The sequence below is a fragment of the Microtus oregoni genome, unplaced genomic scaffold (assembly GCF_018167655.1).
Source record: "Microtus oregoni isolate MIOR12 unplaced genomic scaffold, Mior012 000168F_ref0000490, whole genome shotgun sequence".
NCBI classification, from domain to species: Eukaryota; Metazoa; Chordata; class Mammalia; order Rodentia; family Cricetidae; genus Microtus; species Microtus oregoni.
Genome location: NW_024544824.1, coordinates 368,266 through 380,324, shown reverse-complemented (window position 1 = coordinate 380,324; position 12,059 = coordinate 368,266). Strand labels below are relative to the sequence as shown.

General features: G+C 50.9%; 1 protein-coding gene across 6 annotated transcripts in view; it reads right to left on the bottom strand.

Annotated features, from left to right (window-relative positions):
• LOC121445228 (bifunctional heparan sulfate N-deacetylase/N-sulfotransferase 1) overlaps nt 1-12,059 on the bottom strand; it is a 61,841-nt gene that overhangs the window by 37,261 nt on the left and 12,521 nt on the right. Inside the window, exon 1 of one of the 6 annotated variants that reach the window (XM_041647256.1) lies at nt 6,010-6,092. The exons of 2 other annotated variants lie outside the window; for them this stretch is intronic. The gene's annotated coding sequence lies outside the window, so the exon portion shown is untranslated. Of the gene's footprint in view, nt 1-625; nt 717-1,874; nt 1,943-5,273; nt 5,295-6,009; nt 6,093-12,059 lie in introns of those variants that run through there. 3 more of the 6 variants (XM_041647260.1, XM_041647257.1, XM_041647258.1) reach the window with 3 other exon arrangements.

Sequence of the window (12,059 nt, the reverse complement as noted above, 5' to 3'; positions counted from 1 at the left end):
GCAGAAGCAGGTGGATCTCTGTAAATTCTAGGCTAGACTGATCTATTAAAAATATTAAGCTAAGCCGGGCGGTGGTGGCGCACGCCTTTAATCCCAGCACTCGGGAGGCAGAGGCAGGCAGATCTCTGTGAGTTCGAGACCAGCCTGGTCTACAAGAGCTAGTTCCAGGACAGGCTCCAAAGCCACAGAGAAACCCTGTCTCAAAAAACCAAAAAAAAAAAAAAATTAAGCTAGCAAGGGCAACACACTGATACTTCATCTCAAAACTAAACAAAACAAAACAGGATCTAGAAAATGGGACAAGAGGATGAAGTCAGAAAGAAAAAGCAGGGAAAGAGGCTTCAGGAAAGAGTAGCAGTTCAACATCACCCTGGGAGCTGAAGCATGCAGGTGACGTGTCGGTTCCCTCAGTCTGTCTGTCACACAGGACGAGGTGCCAGGCACAGCACCAGGCACTGATGAAGCAGTGATGACCCAGAGCTTCAGGGAAGGTCTCTGAGAGCTTCAGAAATCACGGTTTTAAGTCTCTGGTGTGATGTCACTTCAGGGTGAGTGAGAGAAGGTCCACACAGTCCAGTACATACTGTATTTCCAATCTGAGCCATTCGAAAACTGGGGTACCCACCTTGTAATACACACACCGAGCTCCTGTGTGCCAACACATAGGCACACTCACACACACAGACATGTTGAAAGGCACCATGTGGGAATCCAGGCCACACAAACACTGAGGGCTGAGAAAGAACCCTGCAGGCAGTTCCAAAGGATCTCCAAGGTAAGACTTGGCCAAGAACTTGGGAGGACAGCGTGGTGGCAGTTGCAGGCCCAGACACTAGTCCCACATGCGTCTAGAGCCATGCCACACAGCTGGCCCAGGTCCTCCCAGCCGTTACACCCTCAACCCAGTCACACAACCACCCACCACCCAGACACACCCTACAGCTGAGCCACACCCCACAGCCACCCAGCCTGGACTGCCACACCCTCCAGAACCAAAGCAATAAAGAAAATCCCACATTTGCTTCCCAGCTGTGGGGAGAGTTGTTCCATTCGAAGTTCTCCCCAAGAGGCCAAGACTAGGAGCAATCCCTTCCTGGTGGAATTTGTGGCACTCCCATCCCCCACGATCCCACAGTGTTGACTGGCCTTTGGCCAAGCTGCTGCCTATCAGTCACCCCACCAATACCACAGTCACCACTAGCCAAAGACTGAAAGTGCTAAGTTTAGATTGGACTCGGCCACAGGGCATAGTCCACCTGCAGTCAGTACACAGAGCAGAGGACAAGAAAGAGGAAAAGGAATTCTTTGAATTGTACCAACCAGGAATGTGCTGTTCCCACTGCCTTGACCCCTTTTCTTATCCATTAAAGCCTCGCCCACCCTCCTACAACGTCAGACTCTGCCTGCTGCGGGTTTTGCAAGCACTTGGATGAGTGCTCCTCTACTTCTCCACGGCCTCCCAAGGCACAGGCAGAGGCTTTCCTATTTCCCGTGGGAGCTCACAGCAAGGAATCCTTGCCTTCTTCTTCTATCTGTGGCAGGAGTCTCAAACCAGCGACAACAGTCACAACCACTTCCCTTTCCTGGACACCACATGGTGAGATCAGCCCCAGTCCAACAGCACCGTCCAGATGAGGAGCTGGAGCCCAGAGGCTCTTAGCCCGTGGAGTTGGCTGGGAATCTCAACACAAGCCTGGGCTCTTCTTCTGTAGCCTAATTCACCTGGGACAGCTGGTGCTAGCCTAGGGCCCAATACAGAGTGCACCTCTACTCTTTCCGCTGCATTATCCATTGTGCTTCACATGCAGGGATCCCCTCTAGAAGGAGCTCCACAAACCCTCCCCGCATCAGCAAGCAAACCAAACACTGCTCACCCTGTTTCTTAGCTTGGGAACTTGTTCTTGGTCCCCTCCTGGCAGGCAAAGGCAAGCACAAGACTGTGGGTGGCTAATGCCTTACTTCCAGCGGGGCCTGAGTTGAAAATTTATCTCTGTACCAGCTCTGAAAAAAAGGTTTACCAAGCAAACAAACAGCAGGTGGAGGATGGGCACTGTACAAGCCAAGGCAGAATCAGCTATGCAGGACCAGGGACTGTCTTCCCAAAAACAGGGCTTTCTGCTCACCCCAACATTCCTAAGACCATCAAATCCACTGGAGCTATTTTCCTCAGGTTCTGATCACAGACACTTAAAGGAAAAGGACATTTCCTTAAGACTAACAGCCTCTCAAGTCCAAATGGATCAAAGACCTGAACATAAAGCCAGCCACACTGAACCTTATAGAAGAGAAAATACACTTGAGCGTATTGGCACAAGGAACCACTTCCTAAATATAACTCCAGCAGGACAGACACAATTAATAAATGGGACCTCCTGAAACTGAAAAGCTTCTGTACAGCAAAGGACACGTCAACAAGACAAAATGACAGCCTACAGAATGGAAAAAGATCTTCACTAACCCCACATCAGACAGAGGTCTGATCTCCAAAATATACAAAGAACTCAAGAAATTGGTCATCAAAAGAACAAATAATCCAATAAAAAAATGGAGTACAGACCTAAGCAGAGAACTCTCAACAGAAGAGTCTAAAATGGCTGATAGACACTTAAGGAAATGTTCAACATCCTTAGTCATCAGAGAAATACAAATCAAAACAACTCTGAGATTCTATCTTACACCTGAAAGAATGGCCAAAATCAAAAACACTGATGACAACTTATGCTGGAGAGGTTGTGGGGTAAAGGGAACACTCCTGCGTTGCTGGTGGGAACGCAAGCTGGTACAACCCCTTTGGATGTCAGTGTGGCGATTTCTCAGAAAATTAGGAAACAACCTTCCACAAGACCCAGTAATACCACTTTTAGGTATATATCCAAAGGATGCTCAATCATGCCACAAGGACATGTGCTCAACTATGTTCATAGCAGCTTTGTCATAGCCAGAACCTGGAAACAACCTAAATGCCCCTCTACCAAAAAATGGATAAGGAAAATGTGTTCCATTTACACAATGGAGTATACTACACAGCAGAAAAAATAACAACTTGAATTTTGCAGGAAAATGGATGGAACTAGAAAACATTATTTTGAGTGAGGTAACCCAATTATCACATGTACTCACTCATAGGTGGCTTTTTAACATAAAGCAAAGAAAGCCAGCCTACAAACCACAATCCCAGAGAATTTAGACAACAATGAGGACACTAAGAGAGACTTACATAGATGAAATCTAGATGGGAAGTAGAAAGTAGAAAAAGACAAGATCTCCTGAGTAAATTGGGAGCATGGGGACCTTGGGGGAAGGTTGAAGCGGGGAGGGGAGACGCAAGGAGGGGAGCAGAGAAAAATGTAGAACTCAGTAAATATCAAAAAAAAAAAAAAAAGACTAACAGCCTTCCCTGCTGATGTCCACTAACTCAGAAGGACCTGAAAGCTCCCTGGAGCTGTGCTGGGAATCCCTGCTGTGCCCACCACACTAGGAGGAATGCTTCGTAGAAAGTGTGTGCAGGTCACAGAAAGGAAGAGCAGCCTCGGGAGGCAAGCGGCTGTCTTACAGGTCACACAGCTGAGAGGACTTGAAGCTAGGATGACCCTTCCCAGCATACTCTGGAGTGCATTCAAGCTCTTTACAGTTCCCTGCTCAGCATTCCACAGCGTGCCTCAGCCAGGCCCATAGCCGGAGGAGCCCTTCTAAAAAATAAGGAATGCACTCAACAGGTGTACACCTTCAATCCCAGAGGAAGCAGAGGCAGGCAGATCTCTGAGTTCAAGGCTAGCCTGGTCTACAAATAAAGTTTTAGGACAGCCAGGGCCACGCAGAGAAACCCTGTCTCAAAAAGCCGAAAGAAAGTGGAGGTAGGGGGAGTGCACACATACTCTAGTCAGAGGTCTCCTGCTAAAGAAGAGAGGGAGCCGGGCGGTGGTGGCGCACGCCTTTAATCCCAGCACTCAGGAGACAGAGGCAGGTGGATCTCTGTGAGTTCGAAGCCAGCCTGGTCTACAAGAGCTAGTACCAGGACAGGCTCCAAAGCTACAGAGAAACCCTGTCTCGAAAAACCAAAAAAAAAAAAAAAAAAAGCCATCTTGTTATTTGTTCCCAGTGGAAATCAACCTATGCCTTGAACTTCTCTGGTCTGCCTTCCTTTCGGGAAATAAGGAAGTGCCACCCCCTTCTATATTTTCCCCTATGGTTGTGAGCCACATCAGAATCCAGCCCCCCCCCCACCAGGTGTTAAGCTTAGGGGCTACGAAGGCAGGGTCCCCTCCACCAGCTAGAAAATCAGAGAGAAGAACAGCAGCAACGCAGGAAGACATCTGGGCAGCCTCTCTGCGGAGCCTGCTTCCCCCGCTGCACAGTGTGACATGGTGTGTACACGAGAGCAGAAGCAGCTTAGGACCTTTTCAGAAGCTAATGACAATAGCTGGCAGACTCTCCCCAAATCCACAAATTCAGGGTGGTCATGACAAACCAATCCCCACCAAAAGCCAGGTTAAGAACTTGGATCTCCAGGGGTCTTTGGCCTGCCCTAGTGTAGCAGATGGGCAAGAATGTCCCCCATAGGCTCACACACTGAATTACACACTTAGTTACCAGGGCGTGGAACTATTTGGGATTAGAAGGATTATGAGGTATGTCCTTGCTGGAGGAGGTGTGGCCTTGTTGGAGAAAGTGGTGTGGTGTCACTAGGAATAGGCTTTGAGATTTCAAAAGCCCACGACAGGTTCGGTTCCCTCTCCCTCTCCCTCTCCCTCTCCCTCTCCCTCTCCCTCTCCCTCTCCCTCTCCCTCTCCCTCGTGTGTGTGTGTGTGTGTGTGTGTGTGTGTGTGTGTGTGCGCTGTCCATAGATCAGGATATAAAGCTCTCCCTACTTCAGAGCCCTGTGTGCCACCATGTTCCCCCCACAATAATACAATAATAATGGACTAAGCTCTGTAAACCAAACAATTAAATGATTTCTTTTATAAGAGCTGCTTTGATAATGGTGTCTCTTTTCAGCAATAGAATGATGACTAAGACACCCAGCTCTTTCGGTTTGGCAGAACTGAAGTCACATATGTGACTTCAACTGAGTACCCTCAGAGATCACCATTCCAGGATCCCCACTGCCTTGAAGGAAACCTTCAGTTCCTGAGTCTACCTGCCTCAGGTATTGCTGTCGACTCCCTAGCTATTCCAGGATGCTGCAGAAGAACTGAACACATCCCTCACCATCTCCTCCCACTCCTCTTTCTCCTCCACCTCAGCAATCCACCAGGACAGCCCCTGCTACTTACCTACGGCAGCCAAGTTATCAGGACACCCATGAAACCCGCTTCTCCTCCTGACTATTGACAGACAGAAGCCTGCTGTACACCCTGGCCCCACACATACGCATACACGTTGTAAATTAACACACACTCAGAATGGACAAGGCAGGGGACTGATGACAACAGTCAAAAGGGCCAAGAAGGCCAACACAGACGGGAACCAGAGCAGGAAGGACCGGACACACCAGAGCTTCGGGAGTTCAGGCAGTGGCTGCTCCGAGGCTCTGCATCTGGCTGTGTCTCTCCAGGGCTCCATACTCACTTCACACAGCTGCACCGAATCTCAGAGCCAGGACAAATGGTACTGCTGTCTGCCTAGTTCCCTTCTGGAAAGGAGGGAGGAAGGGGGGGAGGGAGGGAGGGAGGGAGGGAGGGAGGGAGGGAGATGACCCTAGGGAACCCTGCTCTAGGAAACCTCTGGTTCTCTCACCACCTCCCTTACAGGGCGGCCAGCCTGGACTCCTGGACCTCCCAGGTCCAGCAAGGCTCACAGGCACTCACAGCAAGTAGAAGCTACCTGGAGGTACCCTCCATACAAGAAGAAAAGCATGTCCCCAACCCTAGGAGAGTCTGGCTTCTCTGGTTCCTCTCAGAAAAGGTGGCAGTGAAAACTGGATAGAACTCATGCAAGCAACAAATGTAAACTAGGTTCCAAAGGACCTTGACTTCCCATATGACCTCCCCTGCCAGCCTGTTTCCCTACCTGTCTCGAGAAAAGGAGGAAAGCTTGATACTCCCTCTTGGTACCATCTGGAAGTCAAAGTATCCATGACGTTGGCTTTTGGCACCTGACCCCGCCCTAGCTGAGCTGACAGGCCCTTCCCACTATTCCGCCCCACACAGGAGGAAGAAAGGTGACTGGCGGAAGCACGGAGGGTGTCAGAGTCCCTGTGACTGTCCACATGCCAGAGTTGCAAAGCTTGCACACAGTCATGGCCCAGAGAGAAGCAGCAACTTGGCTCTGGTCACACCGTAAGCTGTGAAAGGTCAGGCCAGCTGGGGATAGCTTCATGACAGCAAACACTCAGAAGTGTCCACCCGGACTTGACTTCTGAAAGGACACCAAAAAAAGTACAAAGCACTTTATTAATGGCAGAGGTTCAGGCTCAAGAGCAACAATCGAAACAAAAAGATGGTGTGCTCATACTTGTGGGGCCCAGGACGACACTGGGCTTTTCAGTCATGGCACAATGACAACAGGGATCCTGGGAACCCCGACAAGGGATGAACAGCCTTAGCCATCTCTTAAGTCACCTGGGGTTTGGCACTTGGGAGACAGAGGGAAGAGGACGGAGAGATGGATATCAACCTAGGTTACAAAAACAAACATATGGGCAGCAATTAGAGAACTGTCCGGAGTGCCCTAAAAGCAGCCAGCCCAAAAGATGTCAAAGCCCTGGGGATGCTAAAAGCCTACAGGCCCTAAAGCCAGTACAGAGGAAAGCCAGTGGCTAGAACGACTCCCTCCGGAAGAGAAAAGAGGGGAGGCTGGAGCCATAGACGCCCCTAATCTCCTAAAGGCCTGGTGAGCACAACACAGGCCTGCTGAGACAAAGGACGGCTCCTGAAGGCCCACATGAAAGCAGTCTGTCCCTTCAGACTTGCTGGAGCTTGTCACCATGACAAGGGCCTGCTGCCAATAAACCTGGGGCATGAGGGGGCTCACTGCAGTCACTAGGAGGCACAGCTAGCAGAGAGGGTAAGGAGGGCCTGGTAAAGGAGGACCTGGCTTCTCTAGAGAGCAGAGACCAGAACAAAGGGTGCACCCAAACCTACTTCAGTCAGAATCCACTTGAAGGGGACTGAGGGCACTCTAGACAGGGTCACCAGGTATCCCAAAAGGCTCCTGATAAATACATCATGCACTAGTCCCAAGGCTCTGCTCAGTGAAACATGCAAGGTGTGGGGACAGCTGGCAGAGGCAAGGGTTAAGGCGGCTCCTCTGTGCCTCACTGGAGGCCCAGCTTTTAATAACCGGCCTGGGACCTCAGGCAAGCACCTCCTCCTTTTAGGCTTTCTCTTTCATCTGTAAAAGAAACTGTACTAGATGGTTTGTACTCATGGATGCTCTTGACCCACGACTGTGAGATTCAAGGGCAGGCACAACCGACATCCACCACACCCCCCTAAAGGTACAATGGCCCAGCACACCACAGCCCACACCTATACCAACTGCTGAGCTTCTGCATCTTCAGGACTTGGCTTCACAAATGAGGAGACTTTGGTTCTAACTGCTCAAACTCCCAGCGGGGAAAATACTTAGCTGACATTCAGACCATGGCCTGTCTTGGCTCTTAATTCCTGACTCTGTGGCACTGGCCACAGTTAACGGCAAGCCCACCAAGTCCTGGGAAATGCCGGGGGATCTTTGCACCTCCCGCGATCCCTGGTACATAACACTGAAACTAATGTGCGAGGTGGTTGGGAACAGGCAGCTGGAGTGGGCAATCCCTGGGAACTCTGCAAGTTGGCCACTCAGCCAGCTGTCCACCACTATGGTTAATGTCCTCATTGCCACCAGCCAACACCTGCCATTTTTGACGCACGCACACACACACACATGCACACACACACACACACACACACACACACACACACACAGAGGCAACACTTCCTCACACCATTGCTTTGGTATCACAAGACAGCTTTGGGAAAACATAATAAGATTTCTTCCCCCACCCTCAGAAGGAGGAAACTGGACTCTTGAGGACATCCAACTTCCCCTAAAGATACACAGGAGATAGCAAACTCAAAGCCCACTCCTCTGCCTCCTTATGCAGAGTTGAGTCCACCACACATTCAACTTGCCAAGCCCACCAGCCAATTGGCCTTCGTGACAGCCATGAGCACATGTGAGAGCTTATGTCTTGCCAGCACACCACCAGTCATCTGAGCTGCCCATCCCCCAGCAACCCTGCAAGCTAAAGCCCGTGCTGATCTCACTGTGCAGACGGGATGCTGAGGCTTGGGAGGATCATTATGGCCACCGCAATGCTACATACGGAGAAAAGAGCCGAATGGCTCAAACCCAGGCTGTATGGCTCCAGAGCCTGCGGCCTAGGCCTCTGTACTGCATAGCTCTGTCTAGGAGGCTCCATCACAAGCAGACACTAGAACGGGACAAGAGGTCAGACATATCAAGTAGTGTGTGTGCCTGGCAGGGCATGGCAAAATTATGATAAGAGGAGGACAAACAAAGCTCGTGGGGAGCCACAAGAGGGAGGCTGATATAAATGTCTGTCTGGGCATTAGGCCAAGAGTCTGAGCAAGGGACACATGAACAGAAGGAGGTGACAGACATGGCAGGGGGGCATGTGAGATCATGGTCAAGTGTCTTGCTTTCTCTACCTCAGTTTACCCAGATGCTAAGGAAAGTTGCTGGACTATCTCCAGATCCTTTCCCACAGATCTAAAGACCCTTGGACCCTGAGAAAAAACAAACACTGCCCAGTGTTGCCCCAGGGACTTTGAAATGTCCTTGGCTGTCCTGGCACAACTCAACTGCTGGAAAAGGCTTACAAAGCAAAGAGTTCAACTAGCATGCCTGGGCCAGTGAAGTGTGTGGGGGTTCTTAGGGGGCCACATTCCGTTCATTGTCAACCTCTCCATGGCTCCACTGAAGCAGGCAGCACCCTGCCTGGACCCAGACCAGGAGCCAAGGCCACATCCAAGTGCACAGAGGAATGCCACTCCAGTCCAGCCTGCCCCACCGCACCACCAGCCCTGTTTACAGTTGGTTGTTTTAGTCAAGGTCTTACTATATAGCCCAGGTGGACCTCAAATGCTGTGACGCCCACACTGGGACTCCTAGGAACAAGTGATCCTACTGCCTCAACCTCTAGAGCACTTAGCACTGCAAATATATACCGCCACACCTAACTCAATGTCTGGAATGTCCCCTAAGTCCCCTCAATGTCACCTACCCCTCAAGCCTCTCACTCAAGTTTCCCCAAGGCTGTCCACTGAACAGCAGAGACAAGTCCCTAGGAAAATTCCCACTGTCCTCCCGGACACCTGCGCTGCCATGCCAACACAACAAAGACCCTCAGCTAGGGAGGGCACAGAGGTACAGGGGAAGGAACAGAGCCAAGGACCTTTCACCTGGGCCAGCCCTGTTCTTATCTGAGGCAGAAGTTAACAGGGACTTGCTAAGATTCTGAGCAAGACACATGGGAACAAAAGGAGGTGACAGCATAAGGTGGCCTTCTGAGACTTTGCTTAAGCGTCTTCTCTCCTCATATCTCAATTTACTTAATGACAAAGGGAAATCCCTGGAATGAGTCAGATGCCCACCATCCCAAATCTCAGCAACTACAGCTGACCCCACCAAACCACAAGTAAATGTGTTCTTGTTTGAAAAACTGCACGGTTCCCATAACCTACTAGGCAAAACCTCTTATCCTGATGGATCACACAGGTCATCGCTAATGCTTCTAATCGAGTGTGGTATCAGATCTTTGCCAAGTGTCTTCTGCACGTCTCCTCGCTAACTTCATCAGAGTAACCCCGTGAAGCAGGTTAGATCGGCCCGTTTACGCAGATGACAAAGCAGAGGGTCAGAGATGTCATTTCATTTGCCCAGAGTCTCACAGTCAAGCAGCAGAGCAAGGACTCACTGCCCACTTGCCTGACTCTAAGACCAAATTCTTAATCACTGTACTATGCTACCTCCTCAAATGCTCCTGGCTACCCTTGGAACTCCAGGCCAGGACAACACTGCAGTGCAGGGGGGCGAGGGGCGGCTGGCTAGCAGAGCCTGAGCCTGAGCCTCCTTCAAACTAGGCCCACCCACCAAAACCAAAACTCCTTCACATGAGGCATGCCACACAAAGGATTCTCTACCAAGACCTAGCATCCTCTTTGTCAGGGGGAAGGGGAAGGCAGGTCTGCAGACAGAACTGAGGGAGCAAAAGTGTTTGTCTCAGGACAGACTCTTGGAACAGGGGAGGACAGGGCACACCTCACACCCCAACAACACTCAGGGTCCCCAGGTACCCTCCATCAGTGTATGCCACACCCCAACACAACTGACCAGAAATCACCATTTCTCTTTCCATTCTGCTTGTCCTCAGCCTTCCTGGTCCTCCTTCCGGTTCCTCCAGCCAGCAACACTTTCCTCTCCATCCACAGCTAATCCCTCAGCAAATCTGTCGGCTCATCTACAAGATAAATTCAGAGGCCACTCCCGATGTCCCTACCCTCCCTACCACTGAGCCACCATCATTCTTCATCTGGGGGCTACAAGCTTCTCCTGGCATCACCCTGTATACCCCCCTGACCTTCCTGGCTCCTCTCTGGGAGGTAGCTACGTGATAGCTCTGCCTGAAGAGTTAAACAGGTCAGTCCTCCACTCCAAGCCCTTCAGCAGCTCCCCTTTACTCAGATCTAAACAGCAAAGTCCTCCCTCTTAAGGGACAAGAAAGCCCTTCCTCACCCACCCTCCCACTTTCTGCCTGACCTTCTGCCTTACTGCCCCTCGTATGTACCCATACCAACCCCCAGACTTGGTTTGGTGCTTCTTCTGCCAAGCATGCTCCTCCCCAATCTTGCAGCAGCGTCCTGCCTCCCTCCTGAGACACCCAACTGCTGGGGCATAGCCTGGCCCTTCAGGCAACCTGCTATCCTCAGGCCAACTTTACTCCTCCTAGGGATTTCTTGTCACTCGGCACGATGTGTTTGTATTGGTTTGTTGATTCCGCCCTACTGGTGGCATGCTATGAAAACAGAGTGCTGGGCTATTCTGCACACTGTTGGGTCAGTTCCTAGAAAAAGGCCCAAATGAAGCAGATGCTTCATAAGAATGTGATACTGCATCCCTGAGCCAGACACATCTAGTCTCTGGGTCCTGAAGGGTAGTACCACACCTGGGCCTGAACAAACCTCCAGGGTTTCATGTGACCCCTGATAACAATATTCCATTTCCCTCTGTCTACAGACTTTTGGCCCCTGGGGAAGAAGAGCTCTAGGTCCTGACAGTTGGGCTGCCAGAAGGAGCCTTGACAGGGCTGCCGCTGGCCTTCCCAACAGCCCACAGGTGCTCTCAGCAGGTGGAGGGGGAAGCCAGGGCCTTGTCTGCCCTTCTTTGTCAGCAGAAAGACTGTCAGAAATTAGCTTTGTTCTCAGAAGAAAGAGCACAAGGCCAGTGCCAGGCAGAAGTGGGCACACAGACAGCTGGCCCATCGAGACAGTGCAAGGGAAAACCAAGAAACAGGATGCAGGATGTTTGAGGGGTCACTCACATACCTATTCTATTTCATGCCTCCAGGGTACTGGTGCTCTGCTCAGTCTTCTAGGCCCTAACCGTCTCCTCAGACAATCAGCTGATTGTCCCCACTGAATGATCTGCCACTAACTGTCCAGAGGGCGATGAGGACAGAGAAGCAAAGCCTAGCTTGGAGAGAGAAGAGTGGAGGTTACAGCCTAACTTTTCATACACTCATGACTAATATTCGGAGGGACCCTCCCTATAGAACCTCAGTTCACTCAGTTGTAAATGGCTTGTTTGGTCTTGTACTTAATGGCTCAGCCTGTGTGGCACAGGCCCTCAGCAGACCAGTCATTTCTTACAAGGCCTGAGAGCAGAGTCCCAGCACCTACCTGCTAAGAGCCAGACTTCAGCTTCTTCTCGTTCTGGGGCAGATAGAGCACACCTCTCAGTGTGCCCTTCTCCTGAGCTGCCAGCCCATGTGAAGTGAAGTCCTCTGGGCCAACCCCACCCCACAAACCTGCCTAATGTGCTATCCTTGAAGAATT